Source organism: Macaca mulatta, chromosome X (genome assembly GCF_049350105.2).
Source record: "Macaca mulatta isolate MMU2019108-1 chromosome X, T2T-MMU8v2.0, whole genome shotgun sequence".
Taxonomy (NCBI): domain Eukaryota; kingdom Metazoa; phylum Chordata; class Mammalia; order Primates; family Cercopithecidae; genus Macaca; species Macaca mulatta.
This window is the reverse complement of record NC_133426.1, coordinates 92523971-92537747: the sequence shown is the minus strand read 5'-3', so window position 1 is coordinate 92537747 and position 13777 is coordinate 92523971. Positions and strand designations below refer to the sequence as shown.

At 40.5% G+C, this 13777-nt stretch overlaps 2 pseudogenes across 2 annotated transcripts; both read left to right on the top strand.

Moving 5' to 3' along the window:
• The first annotated feature begins 984 nt into the window (after positions 1 to 984).
• LOC694767 (histone deacetylase 1 pseudogene) lies at positions 985 to 1779 on the top strand (annotated as a pseudogene). The gene has a single exon (XR_009968.5). The product of XR_009968.5 is annotated as a histone deacetylase 1 pseudogene (transcript).
• A 102-nt stretch (positions 1780 to 1881) lies between these two features.
• LOC144338481 (histone deacetylase 1 pseudogene) lies at positions 1882 to 2283 on the top strand (annotated as a pseudogene). The gene has a single exon (XR_013412696.1). The product of XR_013412696.1 is annotated as a histone deacetylase 1 pseudogene (transcript).
• The last annotated feature ends 11494 nt before the right edge of the window (positions 2284 to 13777 follow it).

Below are 13777 nucleotides of genomic sequence, written 5' to 3'. Positions count from 1 at the left end.
AAAATCAATCAGTATTAAAATTTGAGAAAAAAAAAGATACTTTTTATGATAGCATCAAATACCTAAGAACGAATCTAACAAAACACGTGCAAGAGCCCTATACAGAAAGCTATCAGACATTATTAAGAGAAATTAAGGAGGATCAAAATAAATGGAGGGATATGACATGTTAATTGAAAAACTCAATATTATAAAGACGTCAATTAGTTGCAAATTGGTATATTTTGACCCCTATGAAAACTTCAGCAGATTTTATGTAGAAACTGACAAGTCAATTCTTTTTTTTTTTTTTTTTTTAACGGAGTCTTGCTCTGTCGCCCAGGCTGGAGTGCAGTGACATGATTTTGGCTCACTGCAACCTCTGCCTCCCGGGTTCAAGCGATTCTCGTGTCTCAGCCTCCCGCATAGTTGGAATTACAGGCGCCTCCCACCACGCCTGGCTAATTTTTGTATTTTTAATAGAGATGAGGTTTCATCATGTTAGCCAGGCGGGTCTCAAACTCCTGACCTCAAGTGATCCACTCACCTTGGCCTCCCAAAATGCTGGGATTACAGGCATGAGCCACCACACCCAGCCACATTAAGGTATTTTCTTTAAAAATATGTTAAATATATCATAGGACAAGAGAGTACTCATGAAACTAAAGCTATCCAAACTTTGATATAATAATTAAATGAATTTCAAAAATATCATATCACCTTTGAATCCATAGAAGAAACCAAACTTGATCATGACAACTGTTCACTTTATTACTGGATTCAATTTTATAATAAATAATAAAAATTTTTGAGGGCAGATGGACCGACTGATGGTAGGGACGGGAGGCGAGCAAGATGGCGCAGACGCAGGGCACCGGGAGGAAAGTCTGTTACTACTACGATGGGGATGTTGGAAATCACTACTACGGACAAGGCCACCCAATGAAGCCTCACCGAATCCGCATGACTCATAATTTGCTGCTCAACTATGGTCTCTAGCAAAAAATGGAAATCTATCGCCCTCACAAAGCCAATGCTGAGGAGATGACCAAGTACCATAGCGACAACTACATTAAATTCCTGCGCTCCATCCGTCCAGATAACATGTCGGAGTACAGCAAGCAGATGCAGAGATTCAACCTTGGTGAGGACTGTCCAGTATTCGACGGCCTGTTTGAGTTCTGTCAGTTGTCTACTGGTGGTTCTGTGGCAAGTGCTGTGAAACTTAATAAGCAGCAGACGGACATGGCTGTGAATTGGGCTGGGGGCCTGCACCATGCAAAGAAGTCTGAGGCATCTGGCTTCTGTTACGTCAATAATACCGTCTTGGCCATTCTGGAACTGCTAAAGCATCACCAGAGGGTGCTGTATATTGACATTGATATTCACCATAGCGACGGCGTGGAAGAGGCCTTCTATACCACAGACCGAGTCATGACTGTGTCCTTTCATAAGTATAGAGAGTACTTCCCAGGATCTGGGGACCTACAGGATATCGGGGCTGGCAAAGGCAAGTATTATGCTGTTAACTACCCGCTCCGAGATGGGATTGATGACGAGTCCTGTGAGGCCGTTTTCAAGCCGGTCAGGTCCAAAGTAATGGAGATGTTCCAGCCTAGTGCGGTGGTCTTACAGTGTGACTCAGACTGCCTATCTGGGGATCGGTTAGGTTGCTTCAATCTAACCATCAAAGGGCACGCCAAGTGTGTGGAATTTGTCAAGAGCTTTAACCTGCCTATGCTGATGCTGGGAGGTGGAGGTTACACCATTCGTAATGTTGCCCGGTGCTGGACATACTAGACAGCTGTGGCCCTGGATACGGAGATCCCTACTGAGCTTCCATACAACGACTACTTTGAATACTTTGGACCAGATTTCAAGCTCCACATCAGTCCTTCCAATATGACTAACCAGAACACGAATGAGTACCTGGAGAAGATCAAACAGCAACTGTTTGAGAACCTTAGAATGCTGCCGCACGCACCTGGGATCCAAATGCAGGCGATTCCTAAGGACGCCATCCCTGAGGAGAGTGGCGATGAGGACGAAGAAGACCCTGACAAGCGCATCTCTATCTGCTCCTCTGACAAACGAATTGCCTGTGAGGAAGAGTTCTCCGATTCTGAAGAGGAAGGAGAGCGGGGCCGCAAGAACTCTTCCAACTTCAAAAAAGCCAAGAGAGTCAAAACAGAGGATGAAAAAGAGAAAGACCCAGAGGAGAAGAAAGAAGTCACAGAAGAGGAGAAAACCAAGGAGGAAAAGCCAGAAGCCAAAGGGGTCAAGGAGGAGGTCAAGTTGGCCTGAACAGACCTCTCTAGCTCCGGCTTCCTGCTGAGTCCCTCGCCTTTCTCCCCCAACCCCTCAGATTTTATATTTTCTATTTCTCTGTGCATTTATATAAAAATGTATTAAATATAAATATCCCCAGGGACAGAAACCAAGGCCCTGAGCCCAGGGAAGCTGTGCTGGGTGAGCTCTTCCAGGGGCCGCGTTGCCACCCATTCTTCCCCAGTTCTTAACTTTGAACCATAAAGGGTGCCAGGTCTGGGTGAAAGGGATGCTTTTATGCAACCGTAAGACAAAATCCTGAAATGCGAAGTGCCTGCTTAGTAGCTTTGGAAAGGTGCCCTTATTGAACATTCTAGAAGGGGTGGCTGGGTCTTCAAGGATCTCCTATTCTTTTCAGGCTCCTAAGGTAACATCAGCCATTTTTAGATTGGTTCTGTTTTCATACCTTCCCACTGGCCTCAAGTGAGCCGCGAAACACTGCCTGCTCCCTGTCTTCTCCTAATTCTGCAGGTGGAGATCGCCAGTCTAGTTTCCTTTTTGAGATATTATTTTCATTTTTGTGAGCCTCTTTGTAATAAAATGGTACATTTCTATATAAAAAATAATAATAATAATTTTTATTTTCATCCATTAGGGAGATTGGCCTTTAATTTTCTTATTATGTCTTTGTCAGATTTTCTCATAAGTATTATTATAGTCACATAAAATGAGTTCAGAACCATTCCTTCCTTTCTTATCCTCTGGAAGAATTTGTGTGACACTGATGTTATTTTTCTCTTAAATGTTTTGAAAAATTTACTATCATCTGAGGCTAAATTATTCTTTGTGGGAAAGTTTTTAATTACAAATTTGATTTCTTTAATAGATATAATATTATTCAAATGTTATACTTGTGATAGTTTTCATAAATTGTGTTTTTTAAAGAAGTTTTCTATTTCATCTAAAATTGAATTTATTGTCATAAGATTAAATCAATCTCTTATCTTTTTAATATCTGTAGAATCTCAGTGGTATCCCTCTTTTCACCCAAGATGTTGGCAATTTGTGTCTTATCTTTTTTTGTCTTGATCAGTTTTGGCAAGAGTTAATCAATTGTATTAGTCTTTCTGAAGAACTAAATTTAAGCTTGTAGACTTAGTCTATTAAATGTTTTCTGTCTCTTTAATTAATTTCTGCCTTTATCCTTATTATTTTCCATCATCTTTAATTAGGTAGAATTTGTTCTTTTCCAAGTTTATTTATTTATTATTTATTTATGAGGATAGATAGGTGTATATATTTATGGGGTACATAAGATGTTTTCATACAAAAATGCAATGTGAAACAAGCACATCATGGAGAATGGGGTATCCATCCCCTCAAGCATTTATCCTTTGTGTTTTGAACAATTCTATTACATATCTTATGATATTTTAAAATGTACAATTAAATGATTATTGACTATAGTCACCCTGTTGAGCTATCACAAAGTAGGTCTTATTCATTCTTTCTATTTTTTATTTTCTATTAACTTTCTGTTTCTATTTTCTATTAACCATTCCCACCTCCCTCAGCCCCCACTATTTTTCCCAGCCTCCAGTAACCACCCTTCAACTCTCTATGTCCATAAATTCAATTGTTTTGATTTTTAGATCCCATACTTAAGTGACAACATGTGATGTTCATCTTTCTGTTCCTGGATTATTTCACTTATTCTCTTGTCCACTTATTCATTTATTATTTATTCACTTATTCTCTTTCATGGCTCAAGAGTATCCCATTGTGTATATGTACCACGTTTTCTTTGTCCATTCATCTCTTGATAGACATGTAGGTTGCTTCCCAAGCTTAGCTATTGTAAATAGTGCTACAACAAACACAGGAGTGCAGATATCTCTTCAATATACTGCTTTCCTTACTTCTGGGTATATGCCCAGGAGTGAAATAGCTGGATCACATGGTAGCTCAACTTACAGTGTTTTGAGGAATCTGTTTTCCATAGTGGTTGTAGTAATTTACATTCCCACCAACTGTGTCCAAGGGTTCCCTTTTCCCCACATTCTCACCAGCATGTAGCATTGCCTACCTTTTGAATATAAGCCATTTTAACTGGGGTGCAATGAGATCTCATTGCAGTTTTGATGTGCATTTCTCTGATGATCACTGATTTTGAGCACCTTTTCACATGCCTGCTTGCCATTTTTATGTCTTCTTTTGAGAAGTGTCTTTTCAAATCTTTTGCCCATTTTTTGTTCAGGTTACTAGATTTTTTTCCTACAGAGTTTTTTGAACTCTATATATCCTGGTTATTAATCCCTTGTCAGATGAGCAGTTTACAAATATTTTTTCCCATTCTATGAGTTGTCTCTTCACTTTGTTGATTGTATCCTTTACAGTGCAGAAACTTTTTAACCTGATGTGATTCCATTTGTCCATTTCTGCTTTGGTTGCCTGTGCTTGTGGGGTATTGTTTAATATATTTTTGCCCAGATCAATGAATTGGAGATTTTCCCCAATGTTTTCTTGTAGTACCTTTATAGTTTGAGGTGTTCGATGTAAGTCTTTAATTCACTTTAATTTGATTTTTGTATGAGGTGAGAGAGAGGGGTCCAGTTTTAATTTTTTTGAATATGAATATCCCATTTTTCTAGTATCATTTATTGAAGGAGCTGTCTTTTCCCCCAATGGATCTTCTTAGCAATTTTGTCAAAAATGAGTTCACTGTAGTTGTGTGTATTTTTTTCTGTCTTCTCTATTCTATTCCATTGGCCTATGTGCCTGTTTTATGCCAGTACCATGCTGTTTCAGTTCCTATAGCTCTGTAGTATAATTTGCAGTCAGGTAATGTGATTCCTCCAGGTTTTTTTCTTTCTAATTTGGATAGCTTTGGCCATTGTGGATATTTTGTGGTTCCATATAAATTAAAAATTGTTTTTTCTATTTCTGTGAAGAATGCCACTGATATATTGATAAGGATTGCATTGAACATGTAGATTGCTTTTGATATTATGTACATTTTAACAATATTGATTCTTCCAATCCATGCACATGGAAGAATATTTTTCCATTTTTTGGTGTTCTCTGCAATTTTTTTTCTTTTTCTCTTCAATTTTTTTCATCAGTGCTTTATAGTTTTCATTATAGAGATCTTTCATTTCTTTGGTTAAGTTAATTTCTAGGTATCCAATTTTATGCGTGGCTATTGTAAATTAGATTTTTTTTTTCATACTATTCACTGTTGTCATATGAAAATGCTACTGATTTTTGTATGTTGGTTTTGTATCCCACGACATTACTGAATTTGTTTATTAGTTCTAACAGCTTTCTTGTGGAGTCTTTAGGTTTTGCCAAATGCAAGATTATGTCACCTGTAAACAAGAATAATTTGACTTCTTCCTTTCTAATTTGGATGCCATTTATATCTTTCCCTTGTCTAATTGCTGTAGCTAGGACTTCCAGTACCATGTTAAATAACAGTGGTGACAGTGGGTGATGTGGTTTGGCTCTGTCTCCCCAGTCAAATCTCACCTTGAATTGTAATAATCACCACGTGTCAAGGGTGGGACCAGGTGGAGATAATTGAATCATGGGGGTGGTTTCCCCATACTGTACTCGATAGTGAGTGAGTTCCAATGAGATCTGATGGTTTTATACGGGGCTTCCTCTTTCATTTGGCTCTCATTCTCTTTCCTGCCACCCTGTGAAGAGGTGCCTTCTGCCATGATCTTAAGTTTCCTGAGGCCATCCCAGCCATGCAGAACTGTGTGTCAATTAAACATCTTTTCTTTATAAATTACCCAGTCTCAGGCATTTCTTCACAGCTGCATGAGAACAAACTAATACAGTAAATTGGACCGCAGAGAGTGGCATGCTGCTATACAGATACCCAAAAACATGGGTGTGACTTTGGAACTGGGTAACAGGCAGAGGTTGAAACAATTTGGAGGACTCAGAAGAAGAAAGGAAAATGTGGGTTAATTTGGAGTTTCCTAGAGACTTGGAGGGCTCAGAAGCCAGAAAGATGTAGGAAGGTTTGGAACTTCCTGGAGACTAGTTGAATGGCTTTGACCAAAATGCCAATAGTGATATCAACAATGAAGTCCAGGTTGAGGTGGTCTCGGATGGAGATGAGAAACTTGTTGGAAACCAGAGTAAAGGTCACTATTGCTATGCTTTAGCAAATAGTCTGGTGGCTTTTTGCCCCTGCCCTAGAGATCTGTGGGACTTTGAACTTGAGAGAGATCATTTAGGGTATCCAGCAGAAGAAATTTCTAAGCAGCAAAATGTTCAAGAGAAGCATAGCATAAAAGTTTCAAAAATTTTCAGCCTGGCAATGGGATAGAAAAGAAAAACCTATTTTCTGGGGAGAAATTCAAGCTGGCTGCAGAAATTTGCATAAATAATGAGGTACTAAATGCTAATCATCAAGACAATGGAGAAATGCCTTCAGGGCATGTCAGAGACTTTCCGATCACAAGCCTATAGGCCTAGGAAGGAAAAATGGTTTTGTGGGCAAGGTCCAGGTCCCCCCTGCTGTTTGCAGCCTTGACACTTGGTACCCTGCATCCCAACAGCACCAGCCATGGCTAAAAGAAGCCAACATACCGCTCAGGCCATTGCTTCACAGAGTTCAGGCCCCAAGCCTTGGCAGCCTCCACATGGTGTTGGGACTGCAGGTGCACAGAAGTCAAGAGTTGAGGTTTGGGAACCTCTGGCTGGATTTCAGAGGATGTATGGAAAGGCCTGGATGTCCAGGCAGAAGTTTGCTGCAAGGCAGAGTCCTCATGGAGAACCTCTGCTAGGGCAGTGCAGAAGGGAAATGTGAGGTCAGAGCCCCTACTTAGAGTCCCCACTGGGGCACTGCCTTGTGCAGCTTTGAGAAGAGGGCCACCACCCTCCAAACCCCAGAACAGTAGATCCACCGACAGCTTTCATAGTGTGCCTGGAAAAGCCACAGACACTAAAGGCCAGCCCATGAAAGCAGCCAGGATTGGAGCTGTACCCTGCAAAACCATAGAGTCAGAGCTGCCCAAGACTCTGGGATCCCACCTTTTGCATTTGTGTGACCCGAATGTGAGACACGGAGTCCAAGAAGATTACTTTGAAACTTTAAGGTTTAATGACTACCCTATTGGATTTCAGACTTACATGGGGCCTGTAACCCTTTTGTTTTGGCCAATTTCTCCCATTTGATTTGGGTGTATTTACTCAATGCCTGTACCCCCATTGTAAATAGAAAGTAACTGACCTGCTTTTGATTTCACAGGCTCATAGGCAGAAGGGACTTTCCTTATCTCAGATGAGATGTTGTTCTTGAACTTTTGAGTTAATGCTGGAATGAGTTAAGACTTTGGGGGACTGTTGGGAAGGCATGACTGTTTTGAAATGTGAGAAGGACATGAGATTTGGGCAGGGCCAGGGCAAAATTATGTGGTTTGCCTATGTCCTCACCCAAATTTCACCTTGAATTGTAATAATCTCTATGTGTTAAGGGTGGGACCAGGTGGAGATAATGGAATCATGGGGGCAGTTTTCCCCATGTTGTTCTCGTGATAGTGACTGAGTTCTCATAACATCTAATGGTTTTATAAGGGGCTTCCTCCTTCACTTGACTCTCGTTCCCTCTCCTGCCACCCTGTGAAGAGTTGCCTTATGCTATGATCCTAAGTTTCCTGAGGTCTCCCCAGTCATGCAGATCTGCGAGTCAATTAAACCTATTTCCTTTATAAATTACCCAGTCTTGAGTAGTTTTTTACGGCAATGTGAAAATAGACTAATACAGTGGGCGTCCTTGTCATATTCCAGATCTTAGAGGAAAGATACGTTCTTTCCATCCCCAGGTTTTTGAGGGTTTTTATCATGAAGGAATGCTGAATTTTATCAAATGCTATTTCAGCATCAATTGAAATGATCACATAGTTTTTATCCTTCATTCTGTTGATATGTCATTTGTTTAAAGGAATTTTTCAATTTCCTTCTTAATTTCTTCATTGACCCACTGGTCATTCAGGAGTATGTTGTTTAGTTTCCATATATTTGTATAGTTTCCAAAATATCTCTTGTTATTACTTACTAATTTTATTCCATTGTGGTCAGAGAAGGTGATTGATATTATTTCAATTTTTTGAATGTTTTAAGACTTGTTTTGTGCCCTAACATATGATCTATCTTTGAGAATGATCTATGTGCTGACGAAAAGAATACATATTCTGAACTCTTGGATGAAATGTTCTGTAATTATCTAGATCCATTTGGTCTATAGTGCAGATTAAGTCTGATTTTTTTTTTTTTTTTTTTTGGTGATTTTCTGTCTGGAGGATCCATCCAATGATGAAAATGGTGTGTTGAAGTCCCCAGCTATTATTTAATTGTGACCTATCTCTCTATTTAGCTCTAATAATATTTTCCTTATATATCTGGGTGCTCCAGTGTTGGGCACATGTATATTTCATATATATTTTAAATTATTGTATCCTCTTGCTGAATTGACCACTTTATTATTATATAGTGACCTTCTTTGTCTCTTCCTATAGTTTTTGTCTTGAAATCTATTTTATCCACTATAAGTATAGCTACTTCTGCTCTTTTTTGGCTCCATTGGTATGGAGTATCTTTTTCTACCTCATTCTTTTCAGGCTATGTGCTTCTTTATAGGTGAAGTATTTTCTTGTAGGCAACAGATCAATGGGTGTTTCTTTCACCCATTCAGCCGGTCTATGTTTTTTTTTTTTTTAATCAGAGTTTAGTTTGTTTACCTTCACTTTTATTATTGATAAGTAAAGAATTCCTGCTATTTTATTTCTTTTCTGGTTGTCTCGTGGTCTTCTCTTCCCCTTTTCCTTCCTTCTTGTTTTCCTTTATTGAAGGCTATTTTCTCTGGTGATATAATTTAGTTTTTTGCTTTATATTTTCTGTGTATCCATTGTATACTTTATGGTTTGAAGTTATCATGAGGCTTGGAAATACTACCAATAACCCATATTTTAACCTTGTAACAACACTGTTAGCTTAAGAAAACAAACAAGTGAAAAGCAAACTAATAAAAATTCTATGGCTTACCTTCTTTGTCCACCTGCTTTTTACTGTTTCTTTTTGTTTTGTTTTGTTTTGTTTTTTTGTGAGACAGTGTTTTGCTCTGTCTCCCAGACTGAAGTGTAGTGGCAGAATATTGGCTCACTGCAACCTTCTCCTCCTAGGCTCAATTGATCCTTTCACCTCAGCCTCTCAAATAGCTGGGATCACAGACACACACCATCACACCTGGATAATTGTTGTATTTTTTGTAGAGACAGATTTTCACCATGTTACCCAAGATGGTCTCGAACTCCTAGGGTTCAGCAATTTGCCTGCTTCAGCCTCCCTAAGTGCAGAGATTAAAGGCATGAGCCACCACACCCAGGAACTTTTTAATGTTTTGTTGTTTGCATTTATATATTATTGTACTGACTAGATCTTACTCCTGCCATTTTGTTATTTGTTTTCTTTTCTTTTTTTTTTTCTGTCTTCCTTTAGTAAAGTTGATTTTATCTGGTGATATGATTCAGTTTCTTTCTTTACATTATTTGTGTATTTACTGTATGTTTTTTGGGTTGTGGTTACCATGAGGGTTTCAAATACTATCATATAAACCATTGTTTTTAGCTGACAACAACTTAACACTCTTTGCATAAACCAACATACAAGCAAAAAGAAAATTAATAAAAATTGTATGCCTTAACTTTGTCCCCCTACTTTTAACTTTTTATTGTTTCTATTTATAAATTATTGTACTAGGCCGGGTGCGGTGGCTCAAGCCTGTAATCCCAGCACTTTGGGAGGCCGAGATGGGCGGATCACGAGGTCAGGAGATCGAGACCATCCTGGCTAACACAGTGAAACCCCGTCTCTACTAAAAATACAAAAACTTAGCCGGGCGAGGTGGCAGGCGCCTGTAGTCCCAGCTACTCGGGAGGCTGAGGCAGGAGAATGGCATGAACCCGGGAGGCAGAGCTTGCAGTGAGCTGAGATCCGGCCACTGCACTCCAGCCTGGGTGACAGAGCGAGACTCCGTCTCAAAAAAAAAAAAAAAAATTATTGTACTATGCCTTGAAAATTTGTTGCAGTTATTCTTTTTTATTGCTGAGTCATTTAGTCTTCTTACTTAGTATGAGAGCAGTTTACACACCACAGCTACAGTGATATAATATTCCATGTTTATCTGCATGCTTACTATTACCAGTGAGTTTTGTACCTTCAGGTGATCATTTATTACTCAATAATATCCTTTTCTTTCTGATTGAAGTACTCCCTTTAGCATTTCTTATAAGACCTGCCTGGTAGTGATGAAATCCCTCAGCTTTTGTTTGGGAAAGTTTTTATTTCTCCTTCATGTTTGAAGGATATTTTTGCCAGATATACTATTCTAGGCTAAAAGTTGTTTTTCTTCAGCACTTTAAATATGTTATGCCACTGTCTCCTGGCCTGTAAGTTTTCCAACAAAAAGTCTGCTGCCAGATATATTGGAGGTCTATTGCATGTTATTTGTTTCTTTTCTCTTGCTACTTTCACAATCTTTTCTTTATCGTTGATCGTAGGGAGTTTGATTATTCAACACCTTGAGGTAGTCTTCTTTGGGTTAAATCTGCTTGCTGTTCTATAATCTTCTTGTACTTGGATATTGATATCTTTCTGTAGGTTTGGGAAATTCTCTATTATCCTTTGAATAAACTTTCTACCCCTTTCTCTTTCTCTACCGCCTCATTAAGGCCACTAGCTCTTAGATTTGCCTTTTTGAGGCCATTTTCTAGACCTGGTTGGTGTGCTTCTTTATTTTTCTCCTGATACAAAAGAAATAGGAAAAAACAAAGAAGCACATCAACAGGATCTAGAAAGTGCTTTTCAATTATCCTGTCTTCAAGCTCACTAATTCTTTTTTCTGCTTGATCAATTCGGCTACTAAAAGACTCTGATGCATTCTTCAGTGTGTCACTTGCTTTTTTCAGCTGTAGAATTTCTGCTCAATTCTTTTAAATTATTTTCACCTACTTGTTAAATTAATTTGATAGAATTCTGAGTGCCTTCTGTGTGTTATCTTGAATTTCTTTGAGTTTCTTCAACACAGCTATTTTGAATTCTTTGTCCAAATAGTCACACATCTGTGTTTCTCCGGGATTGACCCTTGGTGCCTTACGTAGTCCATTTTGTGAGTTTATGTTTTCCCAGATGATGTAGATGCTGCTAGATATTCTTTGGTGTTTGGGCATTGAAGTGTAAGGTATTTATTGTAGTCCTCACTGTCTGAGCTAATTTGTAGTCATCCTTATTGCTAAGGCTTTCCAGATACTTGAAGAGACTTGTGTGTTGTGATCTAAGCTGTATATACTTTAAGGTGTATCCCAAGCACAGTAACATTGTGGTTCTTGCAGACTCATAGAGATACCACTTTGATTTTCTTGGACAAGATCTCAATGAATTATATGGATTACCATGCAGACTCTTGTCCTCATTCCTCATTTTCTTTCAAACAGAGTCTCTCTCTGTTCTGAGCCATTTAACACTGTGGGTGGAGTGGCACAAGCACCCCTGAGGCTACTACCACTATGACTGCACTGGGTCATACTTGAAGCCAGCACAGCACTGGGTCTTGCCCAGTGTTGTAACCACTACCGTAAGCCCTGCTGTAATCACTCCCCGGATACTGCCTATGTTCACTCAAGGACCTGAGGCTGTACAATCAGCAAATGGCAAAAACATCAAGGTCTGGGTCTTTCCCTTCAGGGTGATGAGGTCCCCCAGGCTCAGATGGGTTCAGAGTTGCTGTCCTGGGACTTAGGAAGAGGAGTCAAAAACCTTAATAATCTACCTGGTCTTCTATTGTACTGTGGCTGAACTGGCACTCAAATCACAAGACACCATCCTTCCCACTCTTTCTTCCCCTTTCCAAAGGCATAGGAGCCTCACCCCATAGCCACCACCACCCCATGCCACAAGGAGTACTGCCAGACTACCACTGATGTTCCTTTAGGGCCTTAGGGCTCTTAAGTTAGCTGTGATGAATGCTGACTGACTGGAACTCACCTTTCAGGGCAGTGGGCTCCCCTCTCCCCCAGGGCAGGTCCAGAAATGCCATCTAAGAGCCAAGTTCTGGAATTGGGGACCCCCAAAAGCCCACTTGGTGCTCTACATCCCTGTGGTCATGCTTGTACTTAAGGTGCAAGACAAAGTCCCCTTTGTTTTCCCTCTGGTTTTCTCAAGCAGAAGGAGTTTTGCCCCATAGCCACCACAGCTGATAATGGTCTTAGTCTTGTCTGAAGCCAATAGGTGTCAGAGGATCCCCCAAGGTCTTCAATGTAGTACCTGAGTATTACCACTTGTTATTTGAGTCCTAAAGTCTCTTCGATTTGCAGGTGATTAATGCTTTCAGGACGGTGTCCTTTCCTTCAAGGCAGCAGGTTCCCTTCTGGCCTAGGGTGTGTCTAACAACACCGTCTCGGAGTTGGAGCCTGGAATGGGGGCCTCACGACTCTAACCAGTGCCCTATCCTACTGTAGCTGAACTGGCATTCAAGATGCAAGCCAAAGTCCTCGCCAGTCTTCCTTCTCCTCTCCCCAGGTGGAAGGAAGGGGCCTTTATTGGAGCTGTGAGGTGCTTAGCCTGGAGTTAAAGAAACAGTGATGCCAGCACTCTCTTGGCTGCCCCAGCTGGTGTCTCAGTATGTCTCACCTTCCTTTCCCACCAGTTCACTGTCTCTGGGCCTAGTTCAGCACTGGGAAAGTTGCAGTCCTTATGGCCTAGACTGCCTTTCAAGTTTATTTAGAGTCTGAGAGCACTTTGGTCCTTGGTAGCAGCGAGGTTTGTGGGCCCTCAAGTTCAGACCGCTGGGATTGGCAAATCCCTTTTGGCTGGGGCTGGTTTAAATACTTCCTTTGTGGACAGGCATCAATTGAGTTTGGCCTGGTTTTCCTTTGTGCTCTAACAGGACAGCAGTGAGTTCAGTGCTTCATAATTGCTATGTCTCTCTCTCCCAGTGGTCAAAGAAGCTCTCTGCACCAAGCCACAACTGCCTAGGGTAGGGGAGGGGTGGTATTGAGGATTCAAGACTATTTTTTCTATCCCTTCAGTGCCTCTTTAAGCAATATGAAGTTATAACCAGGCACTATGATTGCTCACCTGATTTCTGGTTCTGTTTTTTTTGAGATGGAGTCTCACTCTGTCACCCAGGCCAGAGTGCAGTGGTGCAATCTTGGCTCACTCCATTCTCCTGCCTCACTGGGTTCACTCCATTCTCCTGCCTCCTGGGTTCACTCCATTCTCCTGCCTCAGCCTCCCAAGTAGCTGGGACTACAGGTTCCCGCCACCACACTGGCTAATTTTTTGTATTTTTAGTAGAGACAGGGTTTCACCAATGTTAGCCAGGAAGGTCTCGATCTCCTGATCTTGTGATCCACCCGCCTTGGCCTCCAAAAGTGCTGGGATTACAGGCGATTTTTGGTTCTTATGAAAATGTTTTTTCTGTGTAGATAGTTGTTAAATTGGTGTCATTGTGGGGGAG